This window comes from Diabrotica virgifera, chromosome 7 (genome assembly GCF_917563875.1).
Source record: "Diabrotica virgifera virgifera chromosome 7, PGI_DIABVI_V3a".
Classification (NCBI taxonomy): domain Eukaryota; kingdom Metazoa; phylum Arthropoda; class Insecta; order Coleoptera; family Chrysomelidae; genus Diabrotica; species Diabrotica virgifera.
Window position 1 is genome coordinate 86,246,304 of NC_065449.1, and position 16,115 is coordinate 86,262,418.

At 35.4% G+C, this 16,115-nt stretch overlaps 1 pseudogene; it reads left to right on the top strand.

The window, feature by feature from the left end:
- The first annotated feature begins 2,654 nt into the window (after nucleotides 1–2,654).
- Nucleotides 2,655–16,115, top strand: part of LOC114328876 (uncharacterized) — a 59,863-nt pseudogene continuing 46,402 nt past the window's right edge.

Below are 16,115 nucleotides of genomic sequence, written 5' to 3' on the forward strand. Positions count from 1 at the left end.
GCAGCAGAGGACGACCACAAACACGCTGGATGGGCGACATTAAACGAATATCCAAGAAATGGCTACAAGACCAATAGACAGGGCCTATTTTACCACTAGGCCTGTGAGGCACTTGCCTCGGGCCCGTATTTTATTGGGGCCCGGAAAGATCACCAAAAAATTTTTTTATTGCGATAAACAAATAAATTTTCAAAGTTCTTTCATTTTACGAACAGGAAATGATAAATGATAACTCCACTGTTGATTTTCAAGCGACTTCAACTGTCACAAGTACATCTCCGTCACCTCCTATAGAAAACGACAATGTCAATAACTCTTTTCCTAGAGATATAGGCCAAAACATTTAAATCTGGAATTTCAACCATAAATAATCGATAAGTAATCGACCGATTCAATATATTGTATTGATAAAATTAGTGAATGTGTTGAACACACAATTGGATAATAATAAAATCAGATACTTGCAAAGCGCGGTTTTTTATAAAATGAAAGCTAATGGGGAAAATTCTTTGCGAGTTTATAGTGTACTTACAGTCTTAAATGTAGCCGTTTTTATTGTTACGTTTGTAAACTGATTTCCACGAAAATTATTGTTCTTCTAATTTTCGATGGGTATAATGACTGGAAAAATATCAATAGGACAGTTATTCAACATGAGCGATCTCCTGAACATATTTCATCAATAATACGTTAGTCAAGAGAAGTAGTACAGCAGGATAAAGTGTAACATTAATGAAAAAAAAATATTTAGAAGAAAAGGAACATTGGAGAAATGTTCTTCAACGAATAAAAGCAACCATTAAATTTTACATGTACAAGTTACATGTTACATGTTACAAGCAACCATTAGATACAGTGTGTCGCATTTTAGATGAGACAGCCCAATATTTTGGCTATCAAAATAAATCCAGATTTGAACTTTTGCAGTCATACAGGTTGAAGGTTCACATTTTTTGAGATACTCAACTGAAATTAAATTTTCATCGCGGTCTACTCAACTGAAATTAAAATTTTCATCGCGGTCTACTGCAAATCCAACAACAGGGTAAATTTTCTATATTTTGCTTCACGTTAGAGATATTGGAAAAAGTCATTTGAAAAAACTTCCAAATCTTATTCTAACCCCACATACCAACTTGTATGGCAAAATTCGCCTTTTTAGTTTTTTCATTATTTGTAGTCAGGACCCTAAAACTTAAAATTGGCTGGTCCGGAGATTAGGGTCCTGACTCCAACTACTGAAAAAACTAAAAGTGCGAATTTTGTCATGCAATTTGGTATGTGCGGTTAGAATAAGATTCGGAAGTTTTTCAAATAACATTTTCCAATATTGTAACGTGAAGCAAAATATAGAAAATTTACCCTGTTTTGGATTCGCAGTAGGCCGCGATTAAAATTTAAGTTTCAGTTGAGTATCTTAAAAAATGTGAACCTTTTGCAAGTATGACTGTGCAAAACTTCAAATCTGTATTGATTTTGATAGCCGAAATATAGAGCTGTCTTCATCTTAAATACGACAAACTGTATTTAAACAATGTTTAATTGTTTGAATATAAATATTATTTATTGTTAATACAAATTTAAATTTCTGGTTCAACTATATTTCTATTAAATAATTAATTCGTTTAAAAATTAATTAATTCGTTTTAATTATTACTATTAAATCTTATTTAGGGGCCTAAAAATTGTGTAGTGCCTCGGGCCTGATTTGAAGTGAAATAGGCTCTGCGCACAGAACCGTGGATAGTGGAGAAAAATGGGAGAGACCTATGTACAGTTAGTGGACAGGAGAGGTTGAATGATGATGATAAAGATTTATTTGGATAAAAACTATTTCTTTGTAAGTCTTATCTAAAAATATATATGTGATAAAGTTTTTACCACGCTATCTTTTCTTTAACTGAAGTTTTTTTTGTTTTTTCTCGCAAAAACAAAAAAGATAAAGTTTATTTCTGTGTATTTAACTTTAGTGTATTTGTAATTTTTGGTCATTTTTGATTGTTTTTTATTTACTCAAAAAATTTAAAATGCCAAGGGTTCGCGGTCGTTGGCAAATTCGTCATTCAAGCGACTTCGAAAAAGTTGTTGTAGGCATGAAAGAGGAAGATTTTGGTTTACAGGAAATTTTATGAAGAGGTGGAGCTAATCCATCAAAGGTGTTAAGAGTTTGGAGGAGATGGTCCAATGATGAGACTTATCGGCGTCGCGGTCGTGGAGAATCTGGACGTCCTAAGTCCTAGAATATTGCAAGGCTGTGATTTGCGTCACCTTAGATTTCTTGCTCTCAGAAATAGAGTGTACATCAAGTAAGAAGCGATTTACTTGCATCTAGAGGAAGGGTAGTTTCAAGAAGAACGTAGTCTCAAGGAAAACAATTAATCAAAGATTACTTGGAATGGGTCTGAGAGCTTACGGTCCACTTTTGGTGTTATTTTTTACACCACAGCATAATGCTTGACGCTTAGAGTGGTGCAGCAACTGGAATAGTTGCAGTGGTTAAACTGGAATGGCCAATGGAATTTTGTCTGCTTGTCTGATGAATCTAGGCTTTGTTTGGGTGGCTCTGATGGGCGCATAAGAGTAAGACGTTTTCGAGGTGAGAGACAAAATATAACTTGGTTGTTGAACGTCATACTGCAAGACCACCAAGCATTATGGTATGGCGTGCTATATGTTTGCGATGTAGATCACCTCTAGTTCTTATTAACGGCCCTTTGACAGCTCGACGATATATTTATGAAGTACTGCAACCTGTTTTACATCCCTATCTGCAAACCCTTCCAAATGCGATCTTTCAACAGGATAACGCAAGACCTCATATTGCCCATGAAACCATGGAGTTAATAAAAGAATTTGGTATAGAGACTGGAATGGCCATCAAACCTGATTTATCACCCATCGAAAATGTGTGTGGTATGGTAGGTCGAAACCTAAATCGATTGTCACGTCCGTGCGTCCTCCAGCCAACTGAGAAAACCTGTGATATACCATAAGAACAATCCGGATTCCATTCCGCAATAGGATATATGGACCACTTAATTCGATCAATGCCCCATAGCGTTAGTGAGTGTAAATAAAATCAAGAAGGAGCCACTCAGTATTAATTTTTTGACGAAAATGTAGTTGCAAATTTGTTTAAAATGTTATAAAATAATTTGTCAAAGACTATTATTATTAGACTAAGTTTTCAATCTAATAGTACATAAAATAATACCAAAAATATTACTCTACATCCCACCAGACTGAAAACAATGGGAACCTTCTCTGGTTACACCTCCGAGGCTTCTAAAATTTGCAAGCCATAACGGATGCTGAGACTAAAGAAGATGAGGGAATTTTACAATTTATAATTCACGTCCCATCTGCTCAGCGCGGTAAAGTTCCAACGAGAATGGTTTCCTTCGTACTTCAATCAGAGTAAACATGTAAATAAAAAATGAATAACCATTTGCAATTTCGTTGCAACACGAAACTACAGCCGCATCATATTCTAGTTTAATCAGAGACCGCAGCAAGCACCTCTACTGGATTCGAAACTTATTAGTCTCTCATCAGGAGGCACATATACTGCTCTCTCTGACCCAACCAGGACAAACCCCGGCGGCATATACGTAAACTGCAGACGCACAAGGCATGGGCGAACGATTCGGCTTTTTCCGATTAGCGGGTAGTAGAGTGCAGACGTACTTAGCCTTTATACGTCTGCTGTTTACTACGATTGATCGTGATGCCAATATACGTCTACAATTATTTAAGCCTGTCTAAAAAATGTAAATAAAACACAGTATATATTCGTATTATCAACGTTTTTAATTATCTTTATGTACAAATATCGAATTTTACGAATTCGGAAAGGAGGAAGACCCAACCCTTCGGTCCTAACTTAACTTTCGGGTATTAGAGTGTAGCGCACTCTACTACCCGCTAATCGGAAAAAGCCGAATCGTTCGCCCATGCCTTGTGCGTCTGCAGTTTACGTATAGGTACCCCGGCGTGCAGTTACCGATTACAACGAACGAAATGGCTGGGATGCCCTAGCGGCAACTGCTAGCAAAAGACTAAGTTTTCAATCTAATAGAACTTTCAATCTTTTCAATCCAATAAAACAATACCAAAGTAAAATTCCCTCATCTTCTTTAGTCTCAGCATCCGTTATGGCTTGCAAATGTTAGATGCCTCGGAGGTGTAACCAGAGAAGCTTCCCATTGTTTTCAGTCTGGTGGGATGTAGAGAGATGTAGAGTAATATTTTTGGTATTGTTTTATGTGCTATTACATTGAAAACTTAGTCTTTTGCTAGCAGTTGCCGTTAAGGCACCCCTGCCATTTTGTTCGTTGCAATCCGTAACAGCACTCCGGGGTTTGTCCTGGTTGGGTCAGAGAGAGCAGCATATTATGTGCCTCGTGATGAGAGACTAATAAGTTTCGAAACCGGTAGAGGTACTTGCTGCGCTCTCTGATTAAACTAGAATATGATGCGGCTGTAGTTTCGTGTTGCAACGAAATTGCAAATGGTTATTTATTTTTGAACTATTATTATTGTTTGTAGGGGAGCACAAGCGGGGATTTTTGCAGTTACTCGAGCGCGCCAGAAAATAACATGGGAAGAAACCTTGTACCCTGTGAATGAACCCCTACCATATATGGACTCTTAATACAGGGGAGTTCGTTAAGGGGGTCCGAAAAAAATATATCTTTAGAAAAACTCGAAATCGTCAGATTAACATATAATTAGGTAAGTTAAGTACATACAGAACAGTGTATATTTCAAAAATCTGACGATTTGAGAAGGGCGTAAGGAAATGTGCGAGTAACAAAGTTTCACAAAAAAGCGAATACTTCGCGAAATAGCCATCAGATCGAAAAACTGAATGATACCGAACACGACCCCAGACGGAGAGGGGTGGGGGATAACTTTAAAATTTTAAATAGGAACCCCGATATTATTTCGCGAAATGAACATCAGATCAAAAATCTGAAAAATACGTGTTCAATATTTTTTTAAAATCTATTGAATGACATCAAACACGACCACCGACGGAGGTGGGGTGGGGGGCTACTTTAAAATCTTAAATAGGAGCCCCCATTTTTATTGTAGATTTGAATTACTTACGTAAAAATAACCAACTTTTATTCAAGACATTTTTCGAATGGTGGATAGATGGCGCTATAATCGGAAAAAACTATTGTTGGAAATGGAAAATTAAATTAAAAATTGGTAAGTCCCCACTAAAATGGAAAACTTAACTTAACTTATTTTGATTTTAGGACCTAATCTTCACAATCTAATAGGTCCCCTTAACGCTCGAGTAACTGCAAATTTAGCATACTTGCCTTCCCTACTATTATGTATACCTACTTCCATAAATAAATATTTAAAAATATTTGTCCGCTTAAGTGTTGCACTTTTTTTGGCCATCAGTATATTATAAGTTTTACGAATCGGCATGGAATAGCTAATGATAGACTGGAGTCGGTAAGGAATCTTTCTATTATGTTAAAAGGCTAATTCGGCATTCTCTATTCGCGGTTCGTATTTTAACCTCAAACTTGTTACGAACGTAATTTAGGTTGTGTGTGACGGCTACTATTGTTGTTTACTCTATTTATGACAGTCGATTTTACAAAATCGGCACTTTCAGTATTCGCGGTGTGCAATTACTCGGAAGGGATACGCGAAACGATCGTGCGCGAAAACCGGATAAATATTGCAACTTTCTTAAATAATTCATATCCCTTTCGTGACCGGCTGACACGATCGTGAGCTCATGTTTATGTGGGTATCAATATAAAAATAAACATATTTTTACTAGGAAAGATGATATCAATATGTTGTGTCTATCGTGTATTATCAGAGTAACTGAAATTATTTAACGAATTCCCGCTTAGTTTGCAATAGAATACCCTTTAAAGAAGGCTGTGTATTTTGACGAGAAAACCAATAAAGGTAAGTAAAAGATATCTTGTTTTTTATAAGTTTTTATGTTATTGTAACGGGGTTGTGGTATAGATAAAGTTTCAACTTCAAGATTATAAACAAAATTTAAGAAATTATTGATTTGTTTGTAGAGATCTTGTCCCGTAAAATTTGAATATCACGATAGTGAGTTGCCGTCACACATTCAATTTTCAAAGCAGGAAATTAAAATACTAAATATTTATTGGTGTGACTTTTTATTAATTTTTCTACATTTTAATGATAAAAGTAGTTTTTCTAATTATTACAGGTGTGCCTCTCACCCACTATTTGGCTCTAGAGGTGTGAAATGATGGTAACTAGTCCGAAATAGAAGATTTAGATGGCGAAAATGATGTTGCTTTTGACGTTGAAATGTTTAAAAATAACACCGATGACAAGGATATTGAAGAAACTGTATTAGAAGAAGAACCTGTATTGAATGAAGAACCTGTTCCTTCAACGAGCTCTTCTTCAGCAAAGAGACAATGGAAAGACATGACATTTCAGCAAAAAATGTTTGTTCTATTTTAGTTAGTATGTAATAGCATATTAAACAATTATAAAAATAATGTTTATTTGGCCCTAATGGTGTTTTACGTTTAATAACAATGAATTTTTTCATACACTTACGATCCTGTATTCATAGAACATAAGCCCAGAGCGCACGAACGTGACATGTCATTTGTGACAGATTCAAACGATGAATTTTTTTTTCTGCATTTTTTACACTTTTTTTAGATACCGTATATCGTATTTATTCAAAGGGAAACTTCATTTTCACTCAAAAAAATTCAGGCCTGAAAGGGATATTGTCAATTCAAATTGTCAAATTGACGTACATTTCATACCTATTGTCATTTAAGAAGAAAAATTATATATTGCTCCACAATATTAATATGATATGCAATTATTATATAAAGGTAAATTTAATTAATTGTATTTTGCTTGCAGTACTGCATTTTAATAACTCATTTTATTTCTATCTATCTATCTAATCAGCCCTAAACATCCATCCTTGGATATAGGCCTCCTCTTCCTTCTTCCATGCCTCTCTATCTTGGGCAATTTGCATCCATTTTGACCCAATGTGTTTCTTCAGGTCATCTGACCATCGCATCTGTGGCCTTCCCCTTTTTCGTTTGTGGTTCCATGGTCTCCAATGTATTACCATTTTAGTCCATCTTTCATCCTTCTGCCGTAGGGTGTGTCCGGCGAACTTCCATTTAAGCTTTGCTACTTGGGTAGAGACGTCTTTCATTTTTGTTTTGTTACGGATACATTCGTTTCTTTTCCTGTCTGATAATTTAATGTTCAGCATTTGTCTTTCCATGGCTCTTTCTGTCTTTGCTATTTTTTCCATATTCTCTTTTGTAAACGTCCATGTCTGAGAGCCATATATTAAAACAGGGAGTATACATTGATTGAAGACTTTTGTTTTTAGGTATTGCGGGTATTTTCTGTTCTTTAGAATATAAGACAGTTTTCCGAATGATGCCCAGGCCAACCTTATTCTTCTCTTTATTTCTTCGGTCTGATTTTCTCTATTTAATCTAGTGATTTGTCCTAGATATATATTCTTTTACTCGGAATGGGACGTTTCGATGCCGCCGGTTCATCGCCGGCCGTTTCGATGCCGCCGGTTCATCGCCAGTCCATTTCATCGCCGTCATATCTCGCATTTCCTAGAATTCCTAATTAATACTAAAAATAACTAATAATTGTAACTGTCGAAAATCCGGAAATATATCAGATAGCGATTAATTGACTGGCGATGAATCGGCCGGCATCGGCATCGAACTGGAGGCATCGAAACGGCGGCGATGAAACGTCCTAGACCCTCTTTTACTTGTTCTATTCTTGTTTGTGCCACTGTAATTACTAGTTCTTCTTGTTGATTGGTCATGGTTTGACCAATGGTCAACCATGACCAAACCATGACTCATTTTATTTACTACATACAATTGTTTACGTTTTAATAACATAACCTAAATCTTATTTTTTCTTCTTATTATTTTTTTCGGACTATGGCCTTGACAATTATCCAGTAACCAGGACCATATTATTGGCCAATATAATTAAAAGTGCGAATAAAAGTGCAGAGCTATGAAACCAGGTGTCGCTTTTCCGAACTTGCACGGTCCCAATACCAGAAACTACGCAATATTATAGTATATATTATGTGTAGAGGAACTTTTAAACAATTATATTATTACTTTTTGGTTGTGATTTTTTATTGTAACTTTGTCCATAACACTTCTAATGTTATTACAGTAGAGTCCCGCTAATCCGAACTACGGTAATCCGAAAATTCGTTTAATCCGAAACAGAATTTTGAAATAGATTTGGGGAAAATTAATATGCAGTTAATATAAGAATCACCTTTATATTATATATCTAAAAATTACAATAAAATATGTTTTCAAGTACTTGACTAATAAACCTTTCACATTTTACTTTTTTTTTGAAAAATTCAGTTGAATATCTTTGCTTTAATAAAGAATTCCCTTCCCTCGAAGCTAAATTACGCCAGCGCAGCGTCTCAAAAACATGGTATCCGCCGGCGTGGCGGCAGGGTGTTGCTCTATGTAGCGTAGCGCTAGATCAAACGCAGCCAGAGCGTCTGTGTGGGTTACCCGCTATTCGTCGTTTTATATTTTCTTCCCCATCACTCTCATCAGACGGTTTTGAAGTTCTTATGTAACCGTTTCAATGATTTGCTGATCATCATATAGCTCGTGGCCACCATCATCAGCTCGCACCCATTCTTCTACAGCATTGTTATTCGTCTCTTCACAGCCAGGAATATTTTGCACAAGGTCGCAGAAGCTGTTTCACATACTACAAAACGTGCTGATCTATTAGCTGTATCAGCGGGGTAACGTTTGGTGGTAGGAAAATAGCTCTTGTATCTCCACAAACTAATTTAAAGGGTTCATTACTTCCTTCTAATTATCTTAGGCTCTGATTGCGTTCAAAACGAGAGTACTACAGTACGTCCATAAAGTAACGCATAAATTCATTATTTCGTAAACCGGCGACTTTAAGGAAAAATCCCGAAATAGGTCGATTTTTATTTTTAAATTAAAATTTTTTGGCATATATATCATACTAGTGACGTCATCTATCTGTGCGTGATGACGTAATAGATGATTTTTTTAAATGAGAATAGGGGTCGTGTGATATCTCATTTGAAAGGTTATTTAATTATCTATTCAGTAATATAAACTATATTATAATTATTTATACAGGATGTCCAAAAATTTTTTTTAAATAAAATTAATTGACACAAAAAGATGAACGTATGTAATTTATTTAATTCTAAATACAATTTACTGATGTCAAAAACAGAAAAAAAATTTATTTGAAAAATTAACATTGATTTTCGCTTAAACTAAATGGTCAAACTGTTAGGAGGCAGGTGGGTGGCAGCTTTTACGTTGAATTTGAGCTAAAAACAATATTTATTTGTGAAATAAACAGTTTTTTCCTGTTTTATGATAACAACAAAACGGATTTTGAATTAAATAAATTAGATACATTCTTCTTTTTCTCGCAATTAATTTAATTAAAAAACATTTTTTTAAAACACCTTGTATAAATAATTTTTTTAATATTTATATTAGTGAATAGAAAATTGAGTGCCCTTTAAAATGAGCTATCACATGACCCTTATTCTCATTAAAAAAAATCATCGATTACGTCATCACGCCCAGATGGATGACGTCACCAGTATTTTTTTTTGGTTGTTAGATCGAACCGGGTGGCCATGGGGCCCGTGCTGCAGCCTGAGTAGGCTTATTGCACACCGTTCGGTCTCGGGTTAAACCATCATTGGGTTTTGTCCCAAATGGGTTCGGGATTACTTAACTTGAAGTTAAGTCGTCTGTTACCTATAAGAGGTCCATTCTCCCAGCTAGCAGGACAAGACCCTTTATTAGGTTCTTTACCTGACTTTTGACACTTAGGTTCGAGTTTTCGACCCCGTATTGCAGTCGCCATCGGGTTTGGGCTGGACAGTCAAATATGACATGTGAGGCAGTTTCATCTGCCTCCCCACATTTCCTGCAAACATGGTCTCCGTGAAAGATCCCCATGTTGTGCAGGTGTTTTATTAGGGTGCAGTGTCCGGTTAGTAAGCCAGTTACCGCCCTAAGCTTTTTCCTTCCGAGTCGTAGGGCCTCATCGGTTAGCGAGGGGTTTGGCCGCCCCATCATTAACTTGCTGTGCCGCTGTCCCGAAATATCGTTCCAGTGTCGGGTGTGCTGCGCAAGGATTCATTTAGCAACGGCTCCTTTGACAGCCGATTTGGTCACCCCTAGGCCAGGCTCAGGCCCAGTAAGGGGGACAGCCGAGCCCTCTCTCGCAAGTGAGTCGGCTTTTTCGTTTCCTTCAACCCCCGTATGTCCCGGCACCTACCCGAGTTCCACTCGGTTTCGGTAGGCCAGGGTTTCCAGGTGTTGTCGGCATTCCAGCACAAGCTTAGAGTTAATTCTCCAGCTGGCAATGGCCTTAAGTGCTGCCTGACTGTCCGAGAGAATACGTATGGTCCTATTCTCAAGGCCCATTCGAATATTCTCTACGACGCAAGTCGTGATAGCAGCCACCTCCGCCTGGAATATAGTGGTGTACTGCCCAAGAGGCATAGATATGCACACCTCGGGTTCCACACCATACACTCCAGCTCCAGAGCGCCCGCCCATCACTGAACCGTCCGTGAACCATGTTAGCTCACTCTGCGGTCGTCACTAGTATGATATATATTCCAAAAAAATCGCAATTTAAAAATAAAAATTGACCTGTTTCGGGATTTTTCTTTAAAGTCACTGGTTTGTGAAATAATGAATTTATGCGTTACTTTATGGACGCACTGTATACTTAATGATAGGTATATTATTTATGTTATTTTTTATTAAATGTGTTTTAAGAAAATTTGTTTAATCCGAAAAATTTGGTAATCCTAAATGGGTTCGATCCCAATTATTTAGGATTATTGGGACTCCACTGTATTTGGTATTTTCAAGATAAATTAATCTTTAAAACCACTTTTCAGAATTCAAAGTTATAATTGGCGCATTTAGTAGGATACGTGCGGATCAGAAAAGAATATTTTACACATCAACTGATAAAAAATTGTTTCGGTTTTTGATATTTTAACACAGTAATGGGTATCCACGTCGAACTTCTACCCTACAGTGTATTCAACAAGAAGTTGCAGTCTTCCTGTGAAAGCAAACGTTCGGAAAAGAGTAGGTACCGGATGGTCCAGTGATAACGAGCGATCCACAATTATTGGGATCAACGATATCCGTGCAAAAATTGCGTATGTCTTGTTTTAATCTGAAAGACCGCCGGAGTGTCACGTCACGGCCAACTGCGGCTATATTCAGTGTTGTTATGATCACTTTTCCAAACAAAGAATAAAGATTGAAAACACGTTGAAAAGACACCCAATCTCAATACCTTTTAATTCGTATAAAGTTAAAATTTTGCTTCCTCTGCTACTTTTTATGTTCAATTATAGTGTTTTTAAGTTGACGTACATACACTGACAAGTAACTGTCAAAGCTGACGCAAACTGGAAAGTATATCTGAATTAATAATAGACATGCACTGTAGAGCTATCTCTGTTGTTCAGAGCCACCTATGGTGACAATAATTTTGGATCACACGTTAGTATTTATTGAAAATATAGCAAATTGAATTATGTTTATAAAATTAAACTTATCTACGTAGTTCAATTATTTCGAGTCAGGAAGTTCAAGATATGATCAAATATTTGCATAGTATGTACCGACCTTCTCAAATTCCAAAATTTACAAATATTCTAGCATATTACATGATATTTGGAACACCAGTAACTTTCTAAAGTTCAAAATTAACCTTTGCTGCTCACATTCCTACCCTAAAACCCAATATCTCCTTGATATTTATCATTTGTACCCAACATATCAAAATATACACTCCCCACATATCCTTATTTGACACTAACCTCCGACGAACGCACCTACAAAAAGAACAATGTCCCATTTTAGAAGGTACTTTTTATTTCAAAGAAGATACTACAAGAAAATTGTACCGTCGCGTCGCGCGTCGTCTTCTCAATGATCAAACTTCAACCCAATGTTTTACCACAGAACTCTTCAAGAATTTATTATGGAACACGCAACTAACAACGAAGTATTGATAATGCCATCCACATCTGAACGAGTCCAAGCAAAGTACAAGAGACCAAATTTTTCAAATACAGTTCATTTCTCATCATAATACTAATCGTTGCGAAGTGATAATTAATCAATTGAAATTTAGCAACACTATCAAAATCTATAAAAGAAAAGCTCCAATTCTACTAAAAATAAAATAAGTATTTATCTACAGAAAATCTGTGAAAACTCCCGAGTCATAATATCATCACAATTGGCATCAATGAGAAAAGAAAATATTACATTGCCTACCTACACTTTCATTGCTGAAAATCTCAATCATGGCACTTATTCTGGTGATCATTCTGTTTATTAATAAACATAGAAGCCAAATTCAAGGGAGCCAGCATAAAATAGAATTATAAGAAAATTCCGGCGTTGAAAAAGATTCCAGACACCAATATTCCAAAAATAATTCCGTTATGTTTCGGACTCAATTTATGACTATAAAGATCTACAAATTCTACAATATTATATTATATAGTATAGAGGACCTTTTAAACTAATACAACTTTTCAGATATTACTTTTTATTGTAAGTTGTAATGATTAGCCTCTCTAGCTACGCATTCGGATCTCCGGCAGAGTACCGAACACGCATCGAAATCCAGGCAGTCCCAATTAATAGGTTCCACCACTACCGATGGACGCCAGGAGATGGGCCGCCGAAGGTGTATTTAATATAGAGCGGAGCAACAGAAAATCAGTTCCATCCAGCGGACTGATCTGAAAGCAACTCGCCAGGCCACTAGCTGGTTGTGTGTAGTTATTCTGTATTGAGGAATAACGTGCTTACGAGTATGTGGGTAATTATTAATATGTTGATTCCGTACTGAGGAATAGCGTGATTGCGTCTTGTATTATACTAACATTGTTATTGCATTTTTAATAGTAGAAAATACAATTTTGTTTTTCTTTTACAGACATCCGACGAGGTAGTTTTTTGTCGGGGCGGAACAAAGAGAAAAATATTGTTTTATTTTATTATTTTTGATTTTAATTTGTATCAAAAGAACAAGAATATATTTATTTATTTTAATTAAACTTGTGTTTTACTGAGTATGTTGTCCGAAAAGAACCACGCATAACAAAGTTTGTATAACACTTCTGTTGATATTAGATCGTAATTTAAAAATAAATTAAATTTACTTTTCGAAACTCAAATTTATAATTCTCTCTTTACTAAAACCACAATAGAGATGCACTAGAAATAAACAAACACGTTGAATGTTACGAGAAGCACTCCCGAATCATGATTTAAAATGTATAACCTTTGTAAATGTACCGGGTGTCCCAATAAGAATGGCTCTCGGCCATATCTCAGGAACCGTTTATAGTAGAGCTTTGAAATAAAAAATTTTATAATAAAAGTTGCCTCAGGAAAAGCCTGGAAATTATTTTCATAATTGTGGGACCACCGCTAGAGGGCGTAATTGAATATCAAAAATTTAAAAATCTAAATTTTACAAAATTTTCCTAATGAAGGGGCACTGGAAATCCGATCGTCGTATTCTTCATAAAATTCTACGCATATTTGATTTGACAAGTTTAGATCTACCTTTGGAAATAAGAGGTGGGGGTGAGTGGGAACCTTGTTATGAAAAACTGGCTGTGAGTCCGGTTCTGCTTAATCAAATTTTGCAAACTTGGTCTTGTTGAAGACAAATCTTTTTCGTCAATGTAAAAGTTATGATTTCGAACCAACTTACTGAGTAATATGCCAGCTAGAAGGCGTTATTTAATTTTTTTCAGAAATCTAGTGTTCCTTGGAAAATATTAAATACAAACATGCATTTTTAATACCATATTACAAAATTAGACAAAATTAGCAAAAGAATAGCGAAAACCGCATGCTAATACCTTTTTTCTATCTCGAGATATCTTACAAAACGTGTAAATTTAAAAACATAACTGTTACTGTCACCGGTAAACGAAATAATTCATTAAAAGTAGTGTGCTATGGAAACAACAAAGAAACATTTTCCAGCTGTCAACGTATATTAGGTCTTTTCGACGCTTCTCATTTGTTTCGAGCCTCGTTCATATCTCGTATATTAATATTATACACGGATTATACGGCATATGACAGAGGCTCGAAACAAATGAGAAGCGTTGAAAAGCCCTATTACAAAGAAATAAAAACAACTATTTAGTGTTGACATAAACGTTCAAATTTTTGCCCATCATTTTCGTTGCAAACATTTACTCTTTCAAGAGTAGATTGAACAGCAGTCTCAATTTCTGCTCTCGATATGCTTTGAATGGCGTTTAGTATTCTCTGGATAATGTATTCTAGAGTAGTGTATGATGGGCAACAATTTGAATATTTAGGTCGTCACTAAGTAGTTCTTTTTGTTCTGTGTTATATTTAATTTTAATAGTATTGTTTCTCTTTATATTGTTGTTTTAATTAATTATATTTTTATACGTTGACATCTGGAAAATGTTATTTTGTTTTTTTCCACAGCACACTACTTTTCATTAACTTAGTTTACCGGTGATAGTAACAGTTATGTATAAAATTTACACGTTTCTCGAGATATCTTGAGATAGACAAAAGGTATCGACATGCGGTTTTCGCTATTCTATTGCTAATTTAATCTAATTTTATAAAGTATGATTAAAAATGCATACTTGTATTTAATATTTTCCAAAGAAAACTAGATTTCTGAAAAAAATTAAATAACGCCTCCCAGCTGGCTTATTACTTATTAGGATGGTTCAAAATTATCACGCTTACATTGAAGAAAAAGATCTGTCTTCAACAAGACCCAGTTTTCAAAATTTGATTTAGCAGAACCGGACTTACAGCCATTTTTTCATAACAAGGTTCCCACTCACCCCCACCTCTTATTTGCAAAGGTAGAGTTAAACTTGTTAAATCAAATATGCGCAGAATTTGATGAAGAATACAATAATCGGATTTCCAGTGCCCCTTCATTAGGAAAATTTTGTAAAATTTAGATTTTTTTATTTTTGATATTCAATTACGCCCTCTAGCGGTGGACCCACAATTATGAAAATAATTTCCAGGCTTTTCCTGAGGCAACTTTTGTTATAAAATTTTTTATTTCAAAGCTCTACTATAAACCGTTTCTGAGATATGGCCGAGAGCCATTCTTATTGGGACACCCGGTACATGTATACATTATAAATCATGATTTGGGAGTGTTCCTTGTAACATTCAAGGTATCTTAATTTGCTTATTTCTAGTGCACCTTTATTGTGATTTTAGTACAGTACCTGTTTTTTTAATTCTTCGGTTATAGTATTCGATACTTAAAAGTTTTTTCGTAGACATTCCCTAAGTTAATTTTTTTAAATATACATTTTATGTTAAACATAATCATTTAATAAGTTCTTCGGTTTAGTAACAAATATTTTATTATTTGCAGATTTTAACAAACCGTCCAGTTAGTATGGTGCTAGATATGTCCGAGATACAAACTGCTTGGCAAGACAGCGATTTTATCACGGATTGCCTATGTTGGCACAACGTCTACCGTCAAAGACATGCAGCACCGCCTTTAACAATGTCTTCGGAGGTAACAACAATTTTATTCAGCCATAATTCTTTAATCACAGATAGTACGTAAGATCTATGCATTATTTTTGCACAAAAAACTGCAAATATTAGTCAACCAAATTAAGAAGCATCAAATAGGGAACTTGCAAAAAATTTTAAATTAAAAAAAAAGTCAGTCCAAAACGCGCCCTCATTGGTCGTGACGTCATAATGTTAAAAATGTTCAATTTCCGCGCCATTGATTCATTACCTTTGATATTCGTTCACTTTTCATATTCGTTCACTTGTTGTCATTTATGGTGTATCTCAGTTTTCTAAATCTTTAGATAATGGCTGTGAACTATATGTTTCATAATATTAGTGTTTTTTTAAGATAATTTTTTTTAAAATGACCGAAGAAGGTTTTTCTAAAAGACAGTCTGATAACTTACG